Genomic DNA, 22,580 nt, shown 5'->3' on the forward strand with positions numbered 1-22,580 from the left:
AGGCTGAGAATAGGTAACCAGTCACCCGGTGAGCTTCCATGGAAGAGTGGGGATTTGAACCCAGGGCCCCAGATCCTCATCCAGCACTCTAACCACTACAGCCTCCTTGGCTTTACAAGCACAAGACGCTTAGCTATTTTAATCCTTACAACATCCGATTTAATATTGAGCTAGAGGGAGGAACGGCTTTCACAAGAAGAATATATCAAACCCAAAATGCTTGTTAACTCTGTGGCATGACCCTAAAATTACCTATATAGCATCAAACTAAGTCACCATATCCTTCTAAGGGGTCGTCATCATGGGGAACTGATGTTCTCAAGAATGGGGAGGACTGTTTTGCGTGTGACCCAAAGGCCCTATTTAAACCTAGTCTGCAGCTGATACTATAGGTGTTGCATCTACAGCACAATCTGTGGAGCTGCAGGTAACAGAACGGTGAGGGGAACACCTGCCTGCTGTGATTTATAGGACTATTTCCACCTGCTTCTGTGGGTCTTTAAATGAGTGAGTATATTTTGCCACTGGTGTTTGAGCCCTGCAGTCTGCTACAAAGAGGACAGTCCTGGTTTGTATGAATATATTTATAGTATTCCATCAACATGTCTAATACTTATCCTGGAAGACATATTCCTTGAGAATGGAAGTTGACCCCTAAAGGGATTCTAAGCTCACTGAAGTGATAGTGTGTGTGTGGATTGAATTAATGCGATGTGGGACATGTGTACAAGGTGACTCTCTAATGTTGTTTTCAAGGGGTTTGGTCGTTACAGGTTTATGAGACTGGGTTAATTAAAAAAAACACATCAGTTCTCTTGGAAGCAAGAAGCTTTATGTTTCCAGGTTAAGGGGGAAATGCGTGTTCAAGCAAATTGCAAAGATGATCTGACTTCAGGGGTAACAGGAGAAAGAAATTTCAGTCACAAAAATAAAAGAACACCTTACGCGATATATTAATGTAACTATAGTTAAGTCATTGTGAACAGATTGACGTCAAAATGGTTGACTTGCTACAGCTCCCAACCAAGGTGAGGGAGAGAAGAGGAGAGACCCCATAGACCAGGGGTAGTCAAACTGCGGCCCTCCAGATGTCCATGGACTACAATTCCCAGGAGCCCCCTGCCAGCGGTCGCTGGCAGGGGGCTCCTGGGAATTGTAGTCCATGGACATCTGCAGGGCCGCAGTTTGACTACCCCTGCCATAGACAATGAAGCAGAAGGCAAGCCAGACCCAAAGATGGCTCAACATCTAACTCATGAGTGGGTGGAGCCAACTGCCCAGGGCATCCCCAAGAGAATTCTCTTAACCCTTTCACTCCCAGGTCCTCTGGCATGCATGCAGAGTGACAAAAACCCAACATGTGAAAGCTAACTGAGAACACTTAGAGGATCCCCATTAATGTGTAGGTTGCTCCACCTGGTATGTCCTAGCTTAGAGGTAAGAATGGTGTTTTTTGGTGCCTGATGAGAACTTCTCTGTTTAAAACTGCTTCTTCAGTATAAGGCTTTTATTGTTGAAAGATGGAATATTCTGAAATTTAATGAAAGCATTCTTGAGTCCTGAATTGAATGGCTTTTGTATAGCATGGGAAGTTAGCATTTGGTATTCATCCCTGCTGCCCACCCGCCCACACACACACTTTCACAACACTGATTGTGAAATGCCCAGAGATTTTGGGGGGAGGGCAGGACCACAATAGCTATAATGTTATACAGTCTACCTTCCGAAGGATCCATTTCCTCCAGGGGTACTGATCTCTATAGTATGGAGATCATTCATAATTCTCAGAGATTTCCATGCTGCAGATGGAAGTTTGCAACTCCAGGGGGCCTTGTCTATAGCCAGGGTTGCCAACCCCCAGGTGGTGACTGGAGATCTCCTGAGGATACAACTGAGATTACAAACTATCAGTTTTCCATCCTTTCTCATGTAGGGTTTCCTGAAACCCCAGGGTTTTTTGACAGCCCTCAATGGGTTTTCTGAATGGGTGAGATTTAATGAATTTTCTAGATATATTTTAAATTTGTTAAACATTTATTGGGTGATATGACTATATACAATTATGTTGACCAACTGCCCCCCCCCATGGCCAATGATGGGCCTGCAGGGGGTGGGAAGGGGAGGGGTCCCCAGGTGGGCATGTCCACAGCTCTTCTTCCCAATCATATTCTGCACGATCGTGCCACTTCTGGGGTTTCTTGAAGCCTACGGAATGTTTCAGGGGTTTCTCAGTGGTAAAAAAGTTGAGAAAGGCTGGATTAACCAAATATCCCAATAATAATAATAATAATCCCAGAAAACTGTTATTTTGTAGATCCTGGCTTTCTCCCCAAGGTGGCTTACATCATTGTCCTCTCCACCATGGTCCCTTACAACAACCCTGTGGGGTAGGCCAGTTGAGAAAGTGACTGTGATAGTTGCACGGTCAACAGCATACTAGCGTCCTCCAGCTTTTGCAGTTGAAGCGCCAGCTGCTGGAAAGCTGACAAACTTCTACCTGTTTTATTTTGACAGAAGACCCTGCTGCTCTTGGCTTCAAAGGCTACTGGGAGGTTTGTGAGATCTTCCTGCAGGCAAGCCTTGGAGATGGGCAACCAGCACAGCAAGTGGTTTCCAAAAGCAGGGACGAGAAGGTGGACCCGCCACAGCAATGATCGGTATATGCATCTACCGGCTCATGGATCGAGACCCAGATCGAGGAAGGCTAGCAGAAAATGTGCTTTCCTGGAGACGATTGAAGAAGAACAGCTCATCTCAGATGACCACGCTAGTTCTCAGAGCAGCCAAGAATGGTTACTTCCACAAGACTCTGAGACCCATCCTGCTGCTCAGATACCTCCAGAGACTGTGCAGGCCCTGGAAGTGACCCAGCCTTCTGCTCTGATGAACCGAACCCCCAAAAAGGCTCAAGTGAAGATGGAAAGAATCCAAAAGACAAAGTCTTCTGGACAGGAACAACTGGACCCTGTAACAGCCCCTTTGGAGGAAGATTCGGTGCTGTCTCATGGAAGTGCCCCAGGGAACCAGAAAAACTGGGTGGGAGAGAGAGCATCATGCTGGTTTTACAACAGAGTCAAGAGTGAAAATCTTGGAGAGGCTCAGATAATAAAGGTAACCGTCTGGAGGACTGCAGATGATCTGACACCAGAAGAGGAAGCCATCTTAGAGCTGGAAGGACATAGTACAAAGAATGGGCAACCAAGAAGGAGAATCTCGTTCCCATAGAACATAGAATAGAGGTTCTTCACTGTGAAGATGAAGCTCGGCAGAGTAGAGAGACAAAGGAGACCACCTGCCCTCAAGAGACGAATGGGGAGCACCCTCTGATGCCAGCATCCCAGGAATTCCTGCAGTCCAAAATCCCTGTGGCTGAAGTGCGGACCTCAACTTTGAAGAAGGATGTTGACTAGCTTCAGTGAGACATGTATTTCCTAAGTCACTTGACAAGAAGATCCATCTGCATTTCTGACCACACAGGTGTTGCTGTAATCCCCAGTTTTTAAATGTCAAGCACAAATGTCTCCCTTATGCTTTGTGCTAAGGCGATAAAAACCCCCTACGGTCTTACAGCTATGCCTTGAGATGCTAACCCTATCACCTGCCCTGGATTTGGCCCGAGAAAACTGCACGTACCAGCAAGAGATTGTCACTGTGCATGTTTGTTAAGAACCGTTAGAATTTGGTGCAGATGGTTGCGTTCACTTAAACATGCATTTTATCCTTTGTGGTAAAGCGAATGGGAAAGTCTGTGCAAGAACTCATTTTAAATAATTAAACCGGGTTACTGGTGTGGAATGGAAATGTGGTGAATGGATGGGAGCAGGTACCACAAACGTAATCGCTGGAGCATCCTAGTAAAACATGCTCCCGCCGCTGTTATCCATCTAGGTCTGCCTTAATAGGCTGAATTAGAACTTTCCTTTTAACACACGGTTGAAATCCTCGATGTACGAGCCTTCTAGTGGCACAGCCCTAATTGCTCCACTATTTCTCCTCACTTCTATTGAATAAACCTCACCTCCTGTCACTAATCAGTCTTTAAAAAATATAGTTAGAAAACATTTCTTGGTCTAGGGCATCGAACGGCTCGCCTAGGGGGACCTATTGGGACTAAACAGAGCAGATTGCTTGGCTGGAATTTTTGTTTTTGTTTAGGAAAACAGCTTTTAGGTAACTTTTCTGAAGTCTGAAACTTTTAAACTCTCAATAAATGTGATTTTAATCCATCCTTTGCTCTTGGCCTCTTCTTAAACGGATTCTGGCATGCCGGGTTCGATTCTGCGCTCCCCCACGTGCAACCAGCTGGGTGACCTTGGGCTCGCCATGGCACTGATAAAACTGCTCTGACCGAGCAGGAATATCAGGGCTCTCTCAGCCTCACCCACCCCACAGGGTGTCTGTTGTGGGGAGAGGAATGGGAAGGCGACTGTAAGCCGCTTTGAGCCTCCTTCGGGTAGGGAAAAGCGGCATATAAGAACCAACTCTTCTTCTTCTTCTTCAATCTGGAGACCGGGCATGGCTTTGAAGCCGTCTGCAGTCAAAGCTGAGCGGTGTGGGCGTCAGGAGCAGGAGCAATTCTCTGAGCTGTTGCTTTCAGAAAATGAATACAAGAGCAGAAGCTTCCCTGCCAAATGTCTGCTAAAGACTGCTCAGTGCCACTGTGGCACTTTGAAAACCAAGAACTTACGTGGAAAAGACAGAAACTTGAGCGGCTGGAGACCTGGCAAGCTGTCTTGAGAGATGTGTGGAATGCCTCAGTGGGTCCCCAGGCTACTCCACGAGAGGTGTGTAGAACATCTGTTTCTTCGACAGGGAAAGGGGGGGTGTGGATTGACTTCTTCCCCCACTCCCAAACTTGGACAGGGACATGAGCAGCTTTGACTGGTGATGGGCTGCTTCTTGAACACATGAAGCTGCTAACTCTGAGTAGAGACGTTGCTGGAGATTCGGGAGAGGAGGGGAAGGATATAATGCCATAGATGCCATCTGCCAAAGTGGCCTTTTTCTCCAAGGGAAATATATCTGTTGGCTGGGGATCTGCGGTAATTCTCCCAGCTACCACCTGGGAGTTTACCAAGCTACTTACACTGAATCGGACCAGCCATCCATGAGGACCAACACTTGTCTACTCAGACTGGGAGTGGCTCTCCAGTGCCTCAAGCAGAGGTCTTTCCTGTCATCTTCTACCTTATCCTTTCAGCTGGAGACACTGGGATTTGAACCAGGGACCTTCTGCATGTCAAGCAGAGGCTCTGTCAATGAACCAGGGTCTCAGGTCAAGGTCTTTCCCATCACGGAAGCGTGCTGGGCCCATAACCCAGAGGTCCATGGATCGTAACCATCCTCTGCTACCTAATCCTTTTAACTGGAGATGCCTGGGATTGAACCTGAGACCTTCAGCATGCCAAGCAGAGGCTCCACCACTGAGCCACAGCCCTGCCTCCCTTTGATTCTGACTCGATGATGTAGGACTCCCTGAGGTTCATTGATTGCATCAGCACCTAGAATTCGTTTGGGACCTCGCAACTATGAAGATATATTGGGAAAGGGGAGGGTAATGTTCTAGGCTTCAAAGGACTGCCAAAGGCTGCATGCCTTGCCCAAACATAACACCATCAAGCTCAGCTGGGCAAAAGTTCCAGCTGGCCCTGTCCACTTGCAAAAACATTCAGCAGGCATCAGAAAAGGGCAACCCTAGTCCTGTCATATCTTATGACACTTCACAGTTTATCTCACCAGTTAAAATATTGGGTAGGGTAGGAAGGTCACACTCTACAGCAGGGGTAGTCAACCTGTGGTCCTCCAGTTGTTCATGGACTACAATTGTATTGTAGTCCATGAACAACTGGAGGACCACAGGTTGACTAACCCTGCTCTACAGGATGCCGCACATGCATTGTGCACATGCATTTATGGGTGTGTGGGTTTCTGGATCTAATCCCATCTGAAGAGCCACATTTCTGACGAACCTGGGAATCTTTGGAGATGTTAAACAGAGGCTGGAGAGCCATCTGATGGAGAGGTTGATTCTGTGAAGGTTCAAGGGGGTGGCAGGTTGCAGTGGATGAACAATTGGGATGTGAGTGTCCTGCAAAGTGCATAGTGCATAGTGCAGGGGGTTGGACTAGATGACCCAGGAGGTGCCTTCCAGCTCTATGTTTCTATGATTCTAAGTCCAGCGCCTACAGAGGCGGCAGTGGGAACGTCCGGCGTCCAGAAGCTTATTCATATCACGCTGACGAGAGAAGTGGAACGAGATGGGGACTTCCGCTGCGTTGAGAATAAAAGTTCCATCAGAGCAGCCATAGAATTCCCCTCCCAAAGCAAAGCTTTTAATCGAAGGAAGCGATCAGCTCTGTTTCCATGGCCTTGGAAGGCTTGCCACAAAAGAGAAGCCACCTGACGTTTTGGGCACTGATTGCAGCAATATCACAGCGGAGGGGAAAAACAGAGCCCCGGATCCTGTAAAGCTGCCTCACAGCTTAATGGAGGCTTTTGAAGCTCGGCTTGCAAACATTAAGTGAAGCATTAAAGACGAGGGGGAGCATCTCATATTGTCTGTCCAAACAACACTCTCCTTTTCCAACTCTCCCAGAAGCAAATGGCTCGCTCCTGGTTTAGCTTGGTGCATACGACGGCTCGGTGCTTTTGGTTGCTTAGAGGCAGAGCGTTTGCTTTACAGGCAGAAGGTCCCAGGTTCTCTCCCAACCCTCTAAAGTTGAAAGGATCAGATGATGTGAAAGACCTCTGCTTAAGGCAGTGGACAGCAGCTGGCACTCCAGTCTGAATGAACAATATAGGTCTAGATATATTGAAGGTCTGATTCAGTATGGCAGCGTGGTGCGTGTTCCACTGCGCAGGTGCCAAACATACACAAAAGGTGCTGAAAGGGAGGGAGGCTGGTTGGGTGCTGTAGCAATGGATGGGTGACAAATTGGTTCTGTACAGCAGAGCTGGTAGTGGGTGACATGAAACTCCTTTGCTTAAGGCCCTACCAGTCTGAGTGGACAATACTGGACTTAATGGGCCAATAATCTGTGTGTTTCTGTGTGTTCATCTATCTGAAAGGAGGGGTCATGGCTCAGGGGTAGAGCATCTGCCTAGCATGCAGGTTCAACCCCCAGCATCTCCAGTTGAATGGACCAGGCAGCAGATGATATGAGGGCCTTCCGGGATCCTAAACAATTCCAGAGGGCCAACAAAATGGAGCTCTTCCACCAGGCCCGTGGGTGAGGCTCCAGCAGAAGCTCTGCTGGGCAAAAGGCTCACTGGCCCTACCCTCTTCCCAAAACACTTGGAGGGGGGGTGTCATGGTACTCACAGGCCCCACTGTGAGGACCCCCGAAATAGATAGTGCTGACCAAGGGGCACCAAAAGTCTTACTCAGTACGGCTCCACCCCAAAATCCCCAGGAGATTTCCTACCTGAAGCTGTCCACCCTACCCTCTATCACCCCCAGAGACCCAGGAAAGTGTGACAACCCTCCCCAAACTCCCAAATCTCCAGAAAGCCACGACAGCCCTAATTGCCGCACCATGACAAGGAAAACTGCATCTTATCACAGAACCTACTAAAGGCACAGTGAGCTTCCTTGGGGTGGCAGATGGGGAATTTATATTTTATGACGATCACACTCCGCAGAACAGAACTTGGAGCTCACACCCTTGCCCGACAGTCTGCGATGGTACTAAATTTGTTCCGGCTGTCCATCTTGGGAGGGGGTGTTGCCCTTTAGGCAGAGAGCATCAGTGCTCTGGGCTACCCACCCCCACCCCCACCCCAGTTGCCGACTTTGTGCTCCCAATTATTGGCACATTTTAAGCACCATTCCCATATGCTGGAGAGCTTCAAAAACCAATTAACCTCTCCATATAATTCATCACGGTGCCGCCACATAAATCACAGGGCAGTGTGTGGACCAACATAGGCCCAATGAGCCGCACCGTACCTGAATGTCTGAGGGTGTATTGGGGGGAGGAACTCTTATCAGGTGGAACTAATGTGCTGGGAGTTGGGGAAGGGTTAGCCTGTGACTTATGCAGCTGTATTTAAGAAGACTGCGGGGGGGGGGGGGGGCTGTTCCCAACAGTGTGTGTAAACAGTAGAGCTAAAAGAATACCCGGGGTAAGTACGGACTTATTCTTAGGGTTTCTTGAAGCCCGTACTCCTAATGCATACTTACTTGGGAGTAAGCTCCCTTGAACTCCATGGGGCTTATTCCCCAAGTAATATATTGAGGACTTGAATTGAATATGTAATAATGTTATACTTATTACATGTAATTTATTATATATAATAATATACATAAATGTATATATACATAAATGTATATTATATATAAATATATACACACAAGTTTTTTAATGCAACTGTTTTATCCCAGCTTTGTGTTTCTGTGTGTGTGAGGGGGGTGGTTAGGGCTGCCAACTTCCAGGTGATGGCTGGAGAACTGAGTTTTCAACTGGTTTCCAGGTGACCTTGGGCCAGTCTCAGTTCTCTCAGAGCTCTCTGAACCCTACCTACCTCACAGGAAGGAGACAGGAAGGGTAGGTGATTTTAAGCCACTTTAAGACTCCTACAGGTAGTAAAATGTGCAGTACAAAAACCCAGCTCTTCTCTTCTTCTCAAGTGAACTTTGCATATTAGACCTGCAAGGTAAGTTTCCCCACCAACTGACTTGGTGAAGGGGAAGACCCAACAGTGGGGATCCCCTGCCTCCAGTGTGGGGCTGACAAACCTAGGATAAGTTTCCCCTGAAAGACAGATGAGAAGGAACAGCTAAACAGCTAATCAGGGCGGTGTCTGGCTGTCAGGCTGAGCAGCTGCCCGAGAGCTAGCAGAGAAGCTCTCTAACCAGATGACTCCATGTAATAATGTTAATAAAGGATTGTGAATTATAGAATAAAGATTCCTGCATAATTCACCCTGCATGAAGCAGGTGCCGCTTCTTCCAGTGAATTTCTGCTTTGGTAATGGGGGCAAAGAAATCTGCACTGTGGCTCAGACTCAACAGAGTCCCCCATGCAAATTTTTGACGTGCTCATCTGCCTAAACATCTGTTAATCAATTGTGGCATATTGGCAGATGGCAGGAACAAGTCCCCCTACTACTCCAAGAGCTTCTTGACTTTCTTACTGTCTGCGTGTGGTTCTTATTTGCCACAGATGAATGGGTTTTGTTTGTTTGTTTGTGTGCTAGTGTCGCTGGATATGGGAAGGGCTCCTTACTGCGTAATGCCAAGTAGTCATGGAAAAAGAGGTGCAGCATACCTGGAGCAAAAAGCAGCTTGACTACAGGGTCTGTGTTCTAAAAGTACTGATAGGAAGTTTCCTTATGGCTTTTGCAATATGCTTCCTGTTTTGGAGCTCTAGGCTTCTGCAATAGAGTTTTTGCTCAAATGCCAGAGCATTGCCCCAATGACGCAGCAATCATAATGTGACTTCTGGGCCATGTGGGCATAGAGGTGTCACTGCGTGTCAGATGGAGATCCTTTATCAGGGTAAGTTTCTCCTACCAGCCAGCTGATCAGTGGTAGGAAGGTGGAGGCCCCTTTAACTGGGGGGGGGGGAGGGGTCACCCAATGACAAGCCCCAATGCCCAGTCACCAATCTGCTGGCCAGCAGAGTGAACGTACCCCCTAAAAGAGGGAGGATATGTTGAGGTCCAGCAATGTGCTTACATCACTGCCCACATAACCTGGAAGTAACAATGATTTCTATAATGCTGGGACAGTGTTCTGCTGTTTGGGCAAAAACTCTATGGTAAATATGACTTCTACCATAGAGGTTTTGCCCAAATACCAAAGCGTCCCTCCCAACATCCTGGAAGTGATGGCGTCACTTCTGGGTCACATGGGCATGTTGTTGTTGCATGTGAGTACAGCCTCCCTCCTGCACCCAGAGAGAGCCTTTTGTAATTAGGGCAAATAATGTACATTCCTATTCACATTAACCCTATAGGACTTCAGAGGTTAAACACCAACTTTCCCACCACTGCCTACAGAGCGCCGACATGGGAGGCAAACTTGGAAAGAAAGGGCAATATATGATCAAGGAGAACTTGGAAGACCAGACGGCTGAGGGGCCCGGCACAGAGATGGAAGAACCTGCCAGCGGAAACAACTGGAGCGAGCCGGGAGCACAGGCCCTGCGGGAGGAAGGAGATGCCAGCAGTTCCCAAGTCCCTCTTGAGCAGGGCCGGCCGGAGCAGAGAGATGCTGCTTCAGGTACGGAGGAATGTCAAAATGCAGATTCTCCAGTTGGTACGGCTTCCAAAAGAGGCCAGCCTGGCGAAATGGCAATGCCTGGTTCTGAACAGGAACTCCCTGCAGCCCAGTATCTATGCCTTGCCACTGAAACTGGATCAGCTGCCTCTGAAGAAGATCCGATGATGACACCACCTCCTTCTCCACTCTCTGAGCACGGAGTTCCCTCCTAGAGAGATCCGGCAATAAATGTCTTCCGGGCAGCACCATTTTCCCCAGGGGAACTGAGCCTCTGGTAGTTTTTTCAACTTCTTCAATGCTTTGGATGAATTCTGCTGGTAAAAAAGGCTGGACATTAGCCTCATAGAACATCCTCCATCATTTTACTGGGCTGGGAGGTGGGACTTCAGATGGGGGTCTCCGGGACCCCTGTTTGAAGACAGCCGATCTTGGAGCAAAGGTCAGCTTGGACAGGCTCTGTGTTCCGAAACCCTGAAAGTTGGTTCTCTTTTGCGGATGGCATTTGTCCGGGAAAAGACATCGTCATTCCGTTCAGTGGCATTGCCCTGATGTTGTTGTGCATTCCAAAGCATTAGCTTTTGGGATTGATCTCTTGGCAGTCTCCCTTTTCAGAAATGCATCCGCTGTGCCGTTATAGCCACTGTGTATTCTACAAAGCCTCATACAGGTGGGTGGGAGGCATAGACTTATCGCTGCGTTCACTGGCTGCCTTGTTACTCCGGATGAATGTATTAGTAGGTTGCTACACCTAATACAATCGAATCTGCAGGGCTCTGGTGCAGTCCACTTGTGCAGAAAACGAGAACGGTTGGATTGTGCAAATCTATATTGTGAACCTGAATGGATGGAACGAGTGCCCGGCATTTGTACCTGTCAATAAATAACTTTTTAAAAGATTGCTGCAACCTACCATTGTATTGATCTGGTTTACTCTTTGTTAAATTAAGGAGGGGGGGAACAATTCATACTTCAAAAGCTTCAGCCTTGCCTGGGGATTATTGGGGAAAGTTGCAGTGGGTGTATAACCTGAATTTCTAAGGAAAAAGAGAATCAAGGAAACGGTTCGATACAGATAAGCTTAAGTAACTTCAGACGTTCTTTGGAGCGACTCCTCACCGTTAATTTTGAGAAGCTGCAAGATTTTGAGCAGTCAATATCCTGTAATGGTTCTAAATCGTGCTTTTGTGTTCTGGGGAGTTAGTGTCATAAGCACTTCCCAAAGCTGGGTGGAAAAGAAGGAGCAGCCCCCAATGGAGTGTTCAGGTAGAGCTCTTCAGAAAATTCTCAGCCAGATATTACTTGGGTACAGTGCTGTATAGAAAGGAATTTTTCTGGAAGCAGTCTTAAGAACGTCAGAAGAGCCCTAGCTGGATCAGACCAGTGGTCCATCTAGTCCAGCATCCTGTCTCACAGAGTAGCCAACTGGTTCTTCTGGAGGGCCAACAAGACAGGTATAGAGGCCAAGGCCTTCATAAGAACGTAAGAGCTCTGCAGGATCAGACCAGTAAACCATCTAGTGTAGCATCCTGTCTCACACAGGGGCTAACCAGTTCCTCTGGATGGCCAACAACAGGGCAGAGAGACCAAGACCATCCATAAGCTTGTTGGTGTAAGAGTATAAGTGGAATGAAATAGTAGTAGAAGAAGAAGAGTTGGTTTTTGTACCCCTCTTTTCACTGCCCGAAGGAGTCCCAAAGTGGCTTTACAGTCGCCTTCCCTTATTCTCCCATGCAAAGGGAGGACACCCTATGTAGATGGGGCTGAGAGAACTCTAGCAGGACTGCTGTGTGAGAACAGCACTATCAGGGCTGTGATGAGCCCAAGGTCACCCAGCTGGCTGTATGCGGAGGAGGAGTGGGGTATCGAACACAGCTCACCAGATTAGAAGCTGCCACTCTTAACCACTACACCATACTGGTAGTGAAAACTCAGGTATAAATAACAACTCTTCTTCAAATGTAGCCAGAGGCTCCAAAAGGTGGTGGGTACCAGTTCTAGAATTTTGCATTCCACTGCATTACCTGTTCTTGATTTCTAAGGAGAAGAGATGAACAAGAAGTTCTCTGCTGTTTCAGTTTTTTATTGAGTGTGTCTGGTTTTCTTTCCCCCTTCCCTAATTAAGCAATGCACAAGTGTGCATTTATAGAATACAGCCAAACAAAGCAATCTTGATGCGGCTATGTACATCTGAAGCAGTGCGCTTGCTGTGGCATTAAATGTACCGGAGCACATGGATTCTATGATGTTTAATGTGCAGGAGCGCATGGATTAACAACCACAAAATGAATCTTCCGGCAATTAATAATCCCATCAATACTGGGGTGAAGGTTTTTTTTTGGGGGGGGGGGCAATATGTCTTTCAATACAAATCATTAACAAAGGCAGGGAGAAGAAGTAAATGAGCTCCAAATGGAAAACCACAGCAAAGGGGGCTTGTTAAAAATCGGGCAATTAATTTTAGGAATTCTCCTAGTTAAAGCCAAAATTAAGAGTCAGAGGCACACAGGGCAAGGAAGATCTCAGAAACTACAAAGGAACGGGGCATGCAAATATCATACCCAATACCACGGACTATCTGCTAATGAGAAGACCGTCTGTTCCTTATCCTTTACAACAGGGGTAGTCAACCTGTAGTCCTCCAGATGTCCATGGACTACAATTCCCATGAGCCCCTGTCAGCATTTGCTGGCAGGGGCTCATGGGAATTGTAGTCCATGGACATCTGGAGGGCCATAGGTTGACTACCCTTGCTTTACAGGGAACCGCAATTCCAATGACATTTCCCATGGTGCACGCACACAGTGCAAAGGGAAGGTCCCCAACCAATCAGAGACATGGGGTTGACATGCAATGGGGAGATGTGTGTTTGTCTCCAAGTGCTTGGCCACGTGTCTGTCAAATTGCATCGCTGTGGTTATTTCTGATAAAAGTCACAAGACGTGGTGGAACAACGGGGCATAGCCCGAAGATGTCAGAGCTCAGGGTCGATGCAGGGATGGGAGACCACCCAAGAAGCCTCTGCAGAAAAAAGCAGTGACAAATCACATCTGCTTCTGACTTGCTTTGACAACCCCCCGGCTGGGATTGCCGTAAGTGACTTGGCAGCTTATAACTACAATGAAAGATACGACCTGGATTTCATTCTTTGCAAATGTATACATCTCTCCTGTCTTTGACTTAAAGGTAAAGGTAACCCCTGTGCAAGCACCAGGTCATGTCTGACCCTTGGGGTGACGCCCTCTAGTGTTTTCATGGCAGACTCAATATAGGGTGGTTTTGCCATTCCCTTTCCCAGTCATTACCGTTTACCCCCCAGCAAGCTGGGTATTCATTTTACTGACCTCGGAAGGATGGAAGGCTGAGTCAACTTTGAGCCGGCTGCTGGGATCGAACTCCCAGCCTCATGGGCAGAGCTTCAGACAGCATGTCTGCTGCTTTACCACCCTGCGCCACAAGAGGCTCTCTGCAGAAAAAAGCAGTGACAAATCACATCTCACTTGCTTTGACAGCCCCTGGCTGGGGTTGCCCTAAGTCAGAGGTAGTCAACCTGTGGTCCTCCAGATGTTCATGGACTACAATGGACTACAGGTTGACTACCCCTGATCTAGGACACAGTTTAAGTCCAGTGGCACCTTTAAGATTTTGTTGGTGCTTCTGGATTCAATCTTTGTTCTATTGCTTCTGCCCAACATAGCTACCCACCAGGAAATATTGTGATACAGAGGAGCCAGCTTGGCGTAGAGTTAAGACTTCTAATCTGGCCATCCGGGTTTGATTCCCCATTCCTCCACATGCAGCCAGCTGGGTGACCTTGGGTAGTCACTGTTCTCTGTCAGAGCTCTCTCGGCCCCACCTACCCCACGGCGTGTCTGTCGTGGGGAGAGGAAGGGAAAGAGATTATAAGCTGCTTTGAGACTTCTTCGGGTAGTGACAAGTGGGGTATAAAACCAACCCTTCTTCTTCTTCTAGACTGACGCTTAGGTGCGTTTTGGAAAAGTCTTTGCCATTACAGCCGAACCCCAAGGAGAGGATATAATAAATTCGAGCAAGTGTGATATTTATTCAAAGTGCAAATGACTTTCCGTCCACTCTCTCCTGTCGGTGTTGATGGCTCTAATATCTCAAGGAATAACAGTTGAAGGTGTAATAAAACTTTCTTGAGAGGAATCCAGACGGAGCCAGCATTTAACTAAGCTCCAAAGCCTTTGCCGGCTCAGCTGGGCATGTTTGGGAAGATCTGCCACGGCTGTGATGGATGAGAGGAGCTAGAAACAGGCTGGTGTCAAGTGAGCAGCATCCATCAAGGTGTGCTGACGTCCACTGTGGCTTGTAGCATCCATTACAAGAAGCCGGGCATCTTAACGTGAACATCCCCGGAAAGAGACCCCATCTCTTTGATGGTCGTGAATTGGAACTGGCTGGCCGAGCCGGCGGATCCGCGGCCAAGACGGAGCACTTCTCCTCAGAGCGAAGTGGCGCGCGCAATAAATTCTGGTTGTCTGATCTCATGAGCGAGACAAATTTCATCTCCCCTGCCCACCCATTCGATTTATTATACTTCCAAATGCTTTTGGGTCTATTGCGCTATAGATCAGTGAAGTCTATGCGAAGAGCCGGGAAGCGAGTTCCCAGCAAGCAGAAACCAACCTTTGCCTTGGCGGGAGAGAGGCCCGGCGGCTGTTGGCACAAATTTATGTTGAAAGGGAGGCAGGAGTGGAGTTGCAAACCTCAAGTTGGTTTGATGTTGTCCGCAGCAGGCCTAGTGATCACCTGTCTCCTCCTAATTGCTGGGCTGTTGTTTGGAGCATCTTCTCTCAGGACTCTTCAGTGGTATGGTGGGCAACCTTCGCCTGTTTCTGTTTCTGTTCATCAGATTTTAAGACCACTCTGAGGAAATTTCTTTTTGGGGGGGAGAATAATGGGTTGGAGGAGAAGTAATTCACTCAGGTAACTTTGATCCAAGCCAGTTTGCCACTTTGAGAAGAAGAAGAGTTGGTTCTTTTTTATTTTATTTTAAGAAAATTTTATTTGTTCCATTGTAATTACATTTTAATTTCTTAGCAATTGAATTCATATAACTACTTCCAAAACATAAATCTTCTGGTGCAACTAGATTAAACTTAACATCAACATAGTAATAACACTAACATAATATCAGCATAATGTATTATTGTTATTCATTGTCAAAATGATCAAGAATTTTTCTCCTTGTCCCTACTGTCTCTTATCCCCTTCTCCATTCCTTTACTCCTCCGACTATTAAATGAAATAAGAGTTGGTTCTTATACGCCACTTTTCTCTACCCAAAGGAGCCTCAAAGCGGCTTACAGTCACCTTCCCTTTCCTCTCCCCACAACAGACACCGTGTGAGGGAGGTGAGGCTGAGAGAGCCCTGATATTCCTGCTAGTTCAGAACAGCTTTAACAGAACAGCTTTATTAGGGCTGTGGTGAGCCCAACTGTCACCCAGCTGGTTGCATGTGGAGGAGCGGGGAATCAAACCCAGGTCTCCAGATTAGAAGTCCACACTCCTAACCACTACACCAAGCTGGCTCTCTGTGCAGGTCAAAGCCAGCAACTCGAAGAAGGGAAAAAAAACTAGGCCTTGATTCAGTCCTTGCACTGTGATGGCAGCTGCTGCCAAAGCAATTTTTAAAAAAATCTGCAGAGCCAATCAAATCTCTAACGGCCAATCAGAAGCCTTGCTGGGGAAAAGCACCCACTTTCTAAGAACGGGTAGCAAGAAAGGTGTCAATTGGATCTCTGGGAGCCCATTGGAAACCCCTGCTGCATGCTAAATGTGCCTAGCTCATTCAGCCTCTAGACACCCCACCCATCTCAATTGCCCTCCCATTAAGTAGTCCAGTTCATTAACTGCATCCCTTAGCCAGCCAGTAATCCTCAACCGTTTTCATTTCAGCCTGGCTACCGGAACCGCCTGAAAGTATCTGAAGAAGTGAGCAGTGACCCCCACCGCCAATTTTGCTAGTCTTTAAGGTGCTTCTGGAGGCTTGCTCTTTTTGGCTGCCTGAAAGCCTAGCCGCCTGTGCATCCTCGAAGCCATCTCCAGCCGAGCGGCTGCATCGGCCCAAGCCGGCGGCCTGTTTACCATTCCCGCGGTTTGCGTTGCCCCTGTTAGAAGTACATCACTCACCGACTTCAAAGTGAGACTCTGTTAACACTGCCGCTAATTAGCAATGTCTTCCTCAAAATTCACCTTTCTCTTTCCCTCTGCTAATGAATATGGAGAAGACAATCTGCTTTTGAGCCACTGCAACAGCATAGTGGAACGAGCCGACTGATTGTTTGTATTCAGCAAAGGAGGTTCACGGGAAAGGAAAGGAAACTAATTTCCTCCTTCCCCCCCCCTTTGCTTCGGCCATGCACAGACAAAACCTCCCTCCTTTTTCATTGGAGCCCCCCCTCCCCCTAATTAAGGGCTTTGTGTTGCTTGGCCAGGTTTAAATGTTACATGATACTGAAAAGTAAAACCTTTCTGAATTATTCACGAGAGCTTTTTTAATGAAGGTAATAGAACCATAACAAAAAGGGCTAGAAAGATGCTTTGGTAAAGGTTTAGGAGCCATGGAGTAGACTACTGAGTTGGGATATGAGTTGTGGACTAAACTACTGGGTTGGGGAATACCTAGGGACTTTGGGGGTGGAGCCAAGAGTGGGCGGGATTTGAGGAGGGGAGGGACCTCTGTGGAGTAGAATGCCACAGAGTCCATCCCTCCAAAGCAGCTACTTTCTCCAGGGGGACTGATCTCTGACATCTGGAGGTGAGCTATAATTCCAGGGGATCCCCAGTCCCACCTGGGCATTGGCATCTCTGCAAAGGATTCTGGAGTAGCAGCCAGATCAACAAGCAGTACTGAAGAGGATATGGGGACGAAGCAGTCCTCCCCTCCTTTTAGTCAATGTTTGCAACTTTCTCTTTTTTTCTTGTATTAATGGGCGCAGTTTGCTAAAATTAGCCTTTGTTTCAAGGACTGATATATTCATAGACATTACCATTCAGTTTTATCTTTCATTGTAATGTTACTAGGCCGGTCCGTCCGTCCGTCCGTCCGTCCGTCCGTCCGTCCGTCCGTCCGTCCGTCCGTCTGTCTATCTATCTATCTATCTATCTATCTATCTATCTATCTATCTGATTTCTATACCAACCTTCCATATGGCTCAGGACGGTTTACATACAACATGGAACAAATTAATATATAACATAAACAAATATAACAACAACAACAACAACAACAACAATCTAAATAACACAATGATAAATTATGATAAATGTTTGTTATATTGAAAACCATTGTGCATGTTGAATGTGTTTGGGATTATCATTTCTCAGTTAATGTTTTCGGTGCCACTGGTCGATGCCCCTGTTAGAGGTACTTCTCTGAAGGAACAGACTGAGAATGACTTTTGCCTGAGAGGCAATCAGGGTGGGGGAAAGAAGGGAGTGTGAACCTCATGCATCAAGACCAACCTGGGTGTGCTGAATGCCATGGACTCACTTCTGACTTATGGTGACCCTCTGACCCCATGACGGTAATTAAAAGACAAGAAAAGAAGGTGGGCTCTTTTTTTCTCAGCTGCATCTGTAGGCTCCAAAGTCTTTTCTCGGAAGCCGCGTTTCCTTGCTGTTCCTGAAGCCCCAATTTGACTTCATAATGCGGCTTGCTTTTTGTAAGGTTTGATTTAATGAGGAATAATAGACTCCTCCAATTTGGAACCCACCCAGGACAGTTACTTGACAGTTCAGGAACGCAGCTTCGTTATTTCTGTCCAACACAGATACGCACATTCGAGCATTCTGCATTCTAATTAATTACAGCAGCTAAGGGATGGTTGTCTCGTACTGCATTTTATCATTCCAAGAACCCTAAATATAGATACACATGGAGAGGCTGAGCAAAGTGGAAGCAGTGGATGCATCCTTCTCTATAACCTAGATACATTTCAGAACTTGCAAAAAAATTGCAAACTGGCTTCAGCTGAGTATCATCGACGTACTGATGACAACCTATCCTAAATCGATGAATGCTTTGCCTTTTCAAACTTTTTAAAAATTTCTTACCTTTCAATCCCACTTACTAATTCTAATTGGCTATCTGGTTCAAGAACCTGGTTCAAGGTTTCATCCATGATTCTTTGGCTGGAAAATCCTTGTTTCAGTTTTGCCTCTCTTTTTTTGTCAATCAGAAATTTCGGGTATTTTTACACTATTATTTCCCCCACCCTAAAATGAACTCAGTTTTCAATGCCGGTTTTTAAAACATCAGTTTTAAAACTGGCGTAAAAGAAATCAGAAAACACCAGCAACGACAATGGGTAAGTGCAGTCAAGTCACGACTTATGGTGATTGCAGCAAGGGGTTTACAAGGCAAACAAGAGGGGTTTGTCCTTGCCTTCCTCTACAGAGTCTTCCTTGGTGGTCTCCCTTCCAAGCACTGACCCCGTTTCGCTTCCGAGCTGTGACAAGATCAGGCTACACCACCTTCCCTTCCCAGCAAAGCCATAGAAATGGGCAATTTTGTATGTCCCAACCATGGGTCATTCTTCACTGCCCAGCAGACGAATCTGAGCCAAGAGGTTACTGAGAACTAGATTGCTCTTCCGTGCGGAGGCCGGTTTTGACAGACTCCAGTGGGTCAAGAGGAAGCCGGAGTAGTTAACTTAATGTCGTTCTGGAAGGAGGCCACCCAAACAGCCGCAGAAAACTCACCATTAGCGAGGGAAAGAATTACCTTAGCGGAGCGCATAATTGAGTTGCACTTAGTTCTACCACAATGGTGTCATGCCGATGATGATAAATCATTAACAACGAGATTATGAAGCACCATCACCGAGTGCTGTCAGGGGCGTGAGGCGCTAAGGAGGCATTAACGTTTGATGGCTCTATTTCTGCACTGCGCCCATGCGCCAGTCAGCAAATCTATATTAATGGTAATTTTCCAAAGGAATCGGCTAATCATAGTTCTGCAAACAGCCAGAGCCTTTTCTTGCTCCAGCCTCGCAACCTTTTGCTATATTTTACGGCCCGAAATCTGTACCCGGGGGCTGCATCCGCCGGCAGAGGTTCAGCTGGGAGCCGGATCGAGACGGATAGCTCCCGCAGAGGAATACCCTGGAGAAGGATCCTTCAGGTGAAAAGATGAAAGGAGTCAGGTTGAAAAAGAGATCGAGGGAGCGTAGCGTTGTAAATTGGAGAGCTTTTTTTGTATTTCTGGGCTGAAAACGGCAGAAAACAAACAATGGGGGGGGGGGAAATGGTGTGATGTTTTGGCCGAGCCTTCTATATGACAGTAAAAGGTAAAGGTAAAGGTATCCCCTGTGCAAGCACCGGGTCATGTCTGACCCTTGGGGTGACGCCCTCCAGCGTTTTCATGGCAGACTCAATACGGGGTGGTTTGCCAGTGCCTTCCCCACTCATTACCGTTTACCCCCCAGCAAGCTGGGTACTCATTTTACCGACCTCGGAAGGATGGAAGGCTGAGTCAGCCTTGAGCCGGCTGCTGGGATCGAACTCCCAGCCTCGTGGGCAGAGCTTCAGACAGCATGTCGGCTGCCTTACCACTCTGCGCCACAAGAGGCTATATATGACAGTACAGATGCTAATTTTCTGCCCTTAAGCATTTCTGCATTGTCCTGATCGAGGTGGTTACATTTTGCATTGGGCTTCTGCATCCTGACTCCTTTCTTTACAACACCCCTCCCAACGCTTGCCAACCTCCAGGCGGGGGCTGGAGATTTCGTGTAGGATAACAACTGATCTGCATGCCACAGAGATCAGTTCCCCTGGAGAAAACGGCTGCTTGGGAAGGTGGACTTTCTCCCCTTCCCAAAGTCCACCCCCTGCAAGCTCCACCCCTGCAAATATCCAGGTATTTCCTTGAGCTGTTTTAGCAGGCTGCACATGTTCAGGTGCTGGAAATGGCACTGATAATTTTGTTCATAAAAGAGCTTAAAAGGAGGGGTGGCCTGCCACCAAGAACGGTGCGTGGGCGTTAATCAGATACACTGCCAAAGGGAGAGCCAGAGGGTTTCCAGGAACACGAAAGTGCTGACCACCCTTACGAATCAGAATCCTCCCGTTTGGCCTCCCGGCGGTCCTAAATATCCCCCACGGTTCCTGATGGCCTGTTGAGATATCGCATGCGATTAAGCCAACACCTGCCCGGCCCCGCTGGCCTCATTTCCACTGTGACGGATTTCCTGCTTTCTCTTTCAGGCCTTAATGATGAAGTGCATGTCTTTGCCCTACTGCCTTGGGGAGACGGAGGGGAGGAAGAAGGGGGAGAGAGAGAGAGAGAGCCCCCTTTTCAGAAAAGCTCATTAAAGATTTCCCCTCGAGGTGTTGGTTAACCACAGTTTTTAAACTTGAGAGGATGAAGCAGATCGCTTTCGAAAGCACAAACGGGACCCGCTCCGGCTTTTAAATGAAAGAACACAGATAGCTCTACGAGCAGCCTGGCCAGAGCGGAGCAAAAGTTCATTTCATCCAAGGCCCTGGTCCCCACAGTGGCTCACCGGATGCCTTGGAACGCCAACAAGCAGGGCACAGTGGCCTCCGACTCCCCTCCTTGTGTCACGCTTTGAAATGGGTGTTCAGAGGTATACTGCTTCCAAACATGGAGGTTTAATTTGGCCACGTTAGCCAGCGGCATTTTTAGACCCATTATCAATTAAGACACCTAGCGCTCTCAAGTGGCTTCCAATTTATGGCAGCCTTATGAATTAATAACCTCCAAAATAGCCCATATTTATCAGCCTGGCTCTGGGTCCTGCAAACTACAAGCCCTCACAGCTTCCTTGATTGAGTCAGTCCATCTCATCTGGTGCCTCCCTCTTTTCTTGCTGCCTTCAACTTTTCCCAGCATTATTGTCTTTTCCGATGAATCTCGTCTCGTCAGAGTATGACCAAAATACAATAACTTCAGTTTAGTCATTTTAGCTTCTAAGGAGAGTAAGTTATCCTATTCTGTTCCATGATAGTTCCTGAATGTTATTCTGTGCTGCGTCGTTATATTAGTCTTCAGCAACTGGTAACCTCAGGAATACTGCTTCAGAACATGGAGGTTCTGTTTAGCTAGCCTGATTGATAGCTATTGGTAGATCTCTCCATCTATCTATTTTGGGATAATCTCAATAGTCTTTGGGGATAATCTCTATAGATGCTCTGTGGAGGAACTGTTGCTGCTAATTTTTTAACCTGTTTGTTATCCATTTTAAATTCATTTTAAACTTTGTTTTATTGTATTTTATATGCAACTTTGTACACCACCCTGAGCCAGTTATCTACAAAATAAACACCGTGGATCAGTCCTTAAAAAAAACAAAAAGAAAACATCTTTCAGCAGGGATTTTGCAATCCATGTTGTAACCCCTCGCAAATGTACAAACTCTGTTACATGGGACAATTTTCAGTGCTAGGTAAAGCTGACTTGATTATAGATGCCGGCCATATAGATGCTGGGGTCGGATTGTTCCAGACGAGTGCCTGGAGAACAGAATGGCCCTGCTCACTTTCCAAGTGTTCAACCTCAGCAAGGAATGAAAGAGTAGGAGGGAATCCACTTTGAGTGATCCAGAGAGGAATTGTTTTAATGGCAAAATGCCTCCTCGCTTGGTAACCTTTGCCGGCAGGCTTAGAAGAGCAGTGGGGACAAAAGTCCATCTGCTTCCGCTCGGAAGAATTCAGGAGTGACATGGATGATTCAACCTGAACAGGCTTTCTGGACCGAGGCCCTCTCCTTGCTCTTCTTCGGTGCAGTCCCTGCAGTCGGAAGGGGAACAGCTGACTTGCAAAAATGCCAGTGTATGTTCAGAGACTACAGATGACGATGAGAAGACACCATGTCCGCAAATAGATCTGGGAGTTCAGACTCGGGGTTCAAATGCTGTTTGGTGGTTATATGGTGGGTTCTCGTCAGTGTCCAAGCAGGACTTGGAGATCTCCCAGAATTACATCAGCGATCCCGAGGGGAAATGGCAGTTGCTGGCAGTGGCTCATGGGAATTGTAGTCCATGAACATCTGGAGGACCACAGGTGGACTACCCCTGATCTAGATCAAGGCAAGAGAGGGACGGAGGTGGTTTGACATGGCCTGCCTCTGCATAGCAACCCTGGACTTTCTTGGTGGTCTCCCATCCAAGTATTGATCAGGGCTGACCCTGCTTAGCTTCTGAAAACTGACAAGATCAGGCTAGCCTTCTCTATCGAAGTCTAGGCATTGCTCATAAATGCAATGAGATAGTGCCTTTCTGTGCTTAGCATGTGCACACTTCATGACATGCATGAATCTGAACCCATCCCAATCTCACCTCGATCACAGCTTTACTACATGACTTGA

The 22,580-nt window shown here is 47.2% G+C and overlaps 2 long non-coding RNA genes across 2 annotated transcripts; both read left to right on the forward strand.

Moving 5' to 3' along the window:
- Window positions 1-253: 253 nt before the first annotated feature.
- Window positions 254-4,226, forward strand: LOC143821936 (uncharacterized). The gene is made up of 2 exons (XR_013225983.1): window positions 254-507; window positions 2,515-4,226. It is a non-coding gene; the product is annotated as an uncharacterized LOC143821936 (long non-coding RNA).
- A 3,839-nt stretch (window positions 4,227-8,065) lies between these two features.
- Window positions 8,066-11,121, forward strand: LOC143821618 (uncharacterized). The gene is made up of 2 exons (XR_013225852.1): window positions 8,066-8,124; window positions 9,960-11,121. It is a non-coding gene; the product is annotated as an uncharacterized LOC143821618 (long non-coding RNA).
- The last annotated feature ends 11,459 nt before the right edge of the window (window positions 11,122-22,580 follow it).

This window comes from Paroedura picta, chromosome 12 (assembly GCF_049243985.1).
Source record: "Paroedura picta isolate Pp20150507F chromosome 12, Ppicta_v3.0, whole genome shotgun sequence".
In the NCBI taxonomy this organism is placed as follows: Eukaryota; Metazoa; Chordata; class Lepidosauria; order Squamata; family Gekkonidae; genus Paroedura; species Paroedura picta.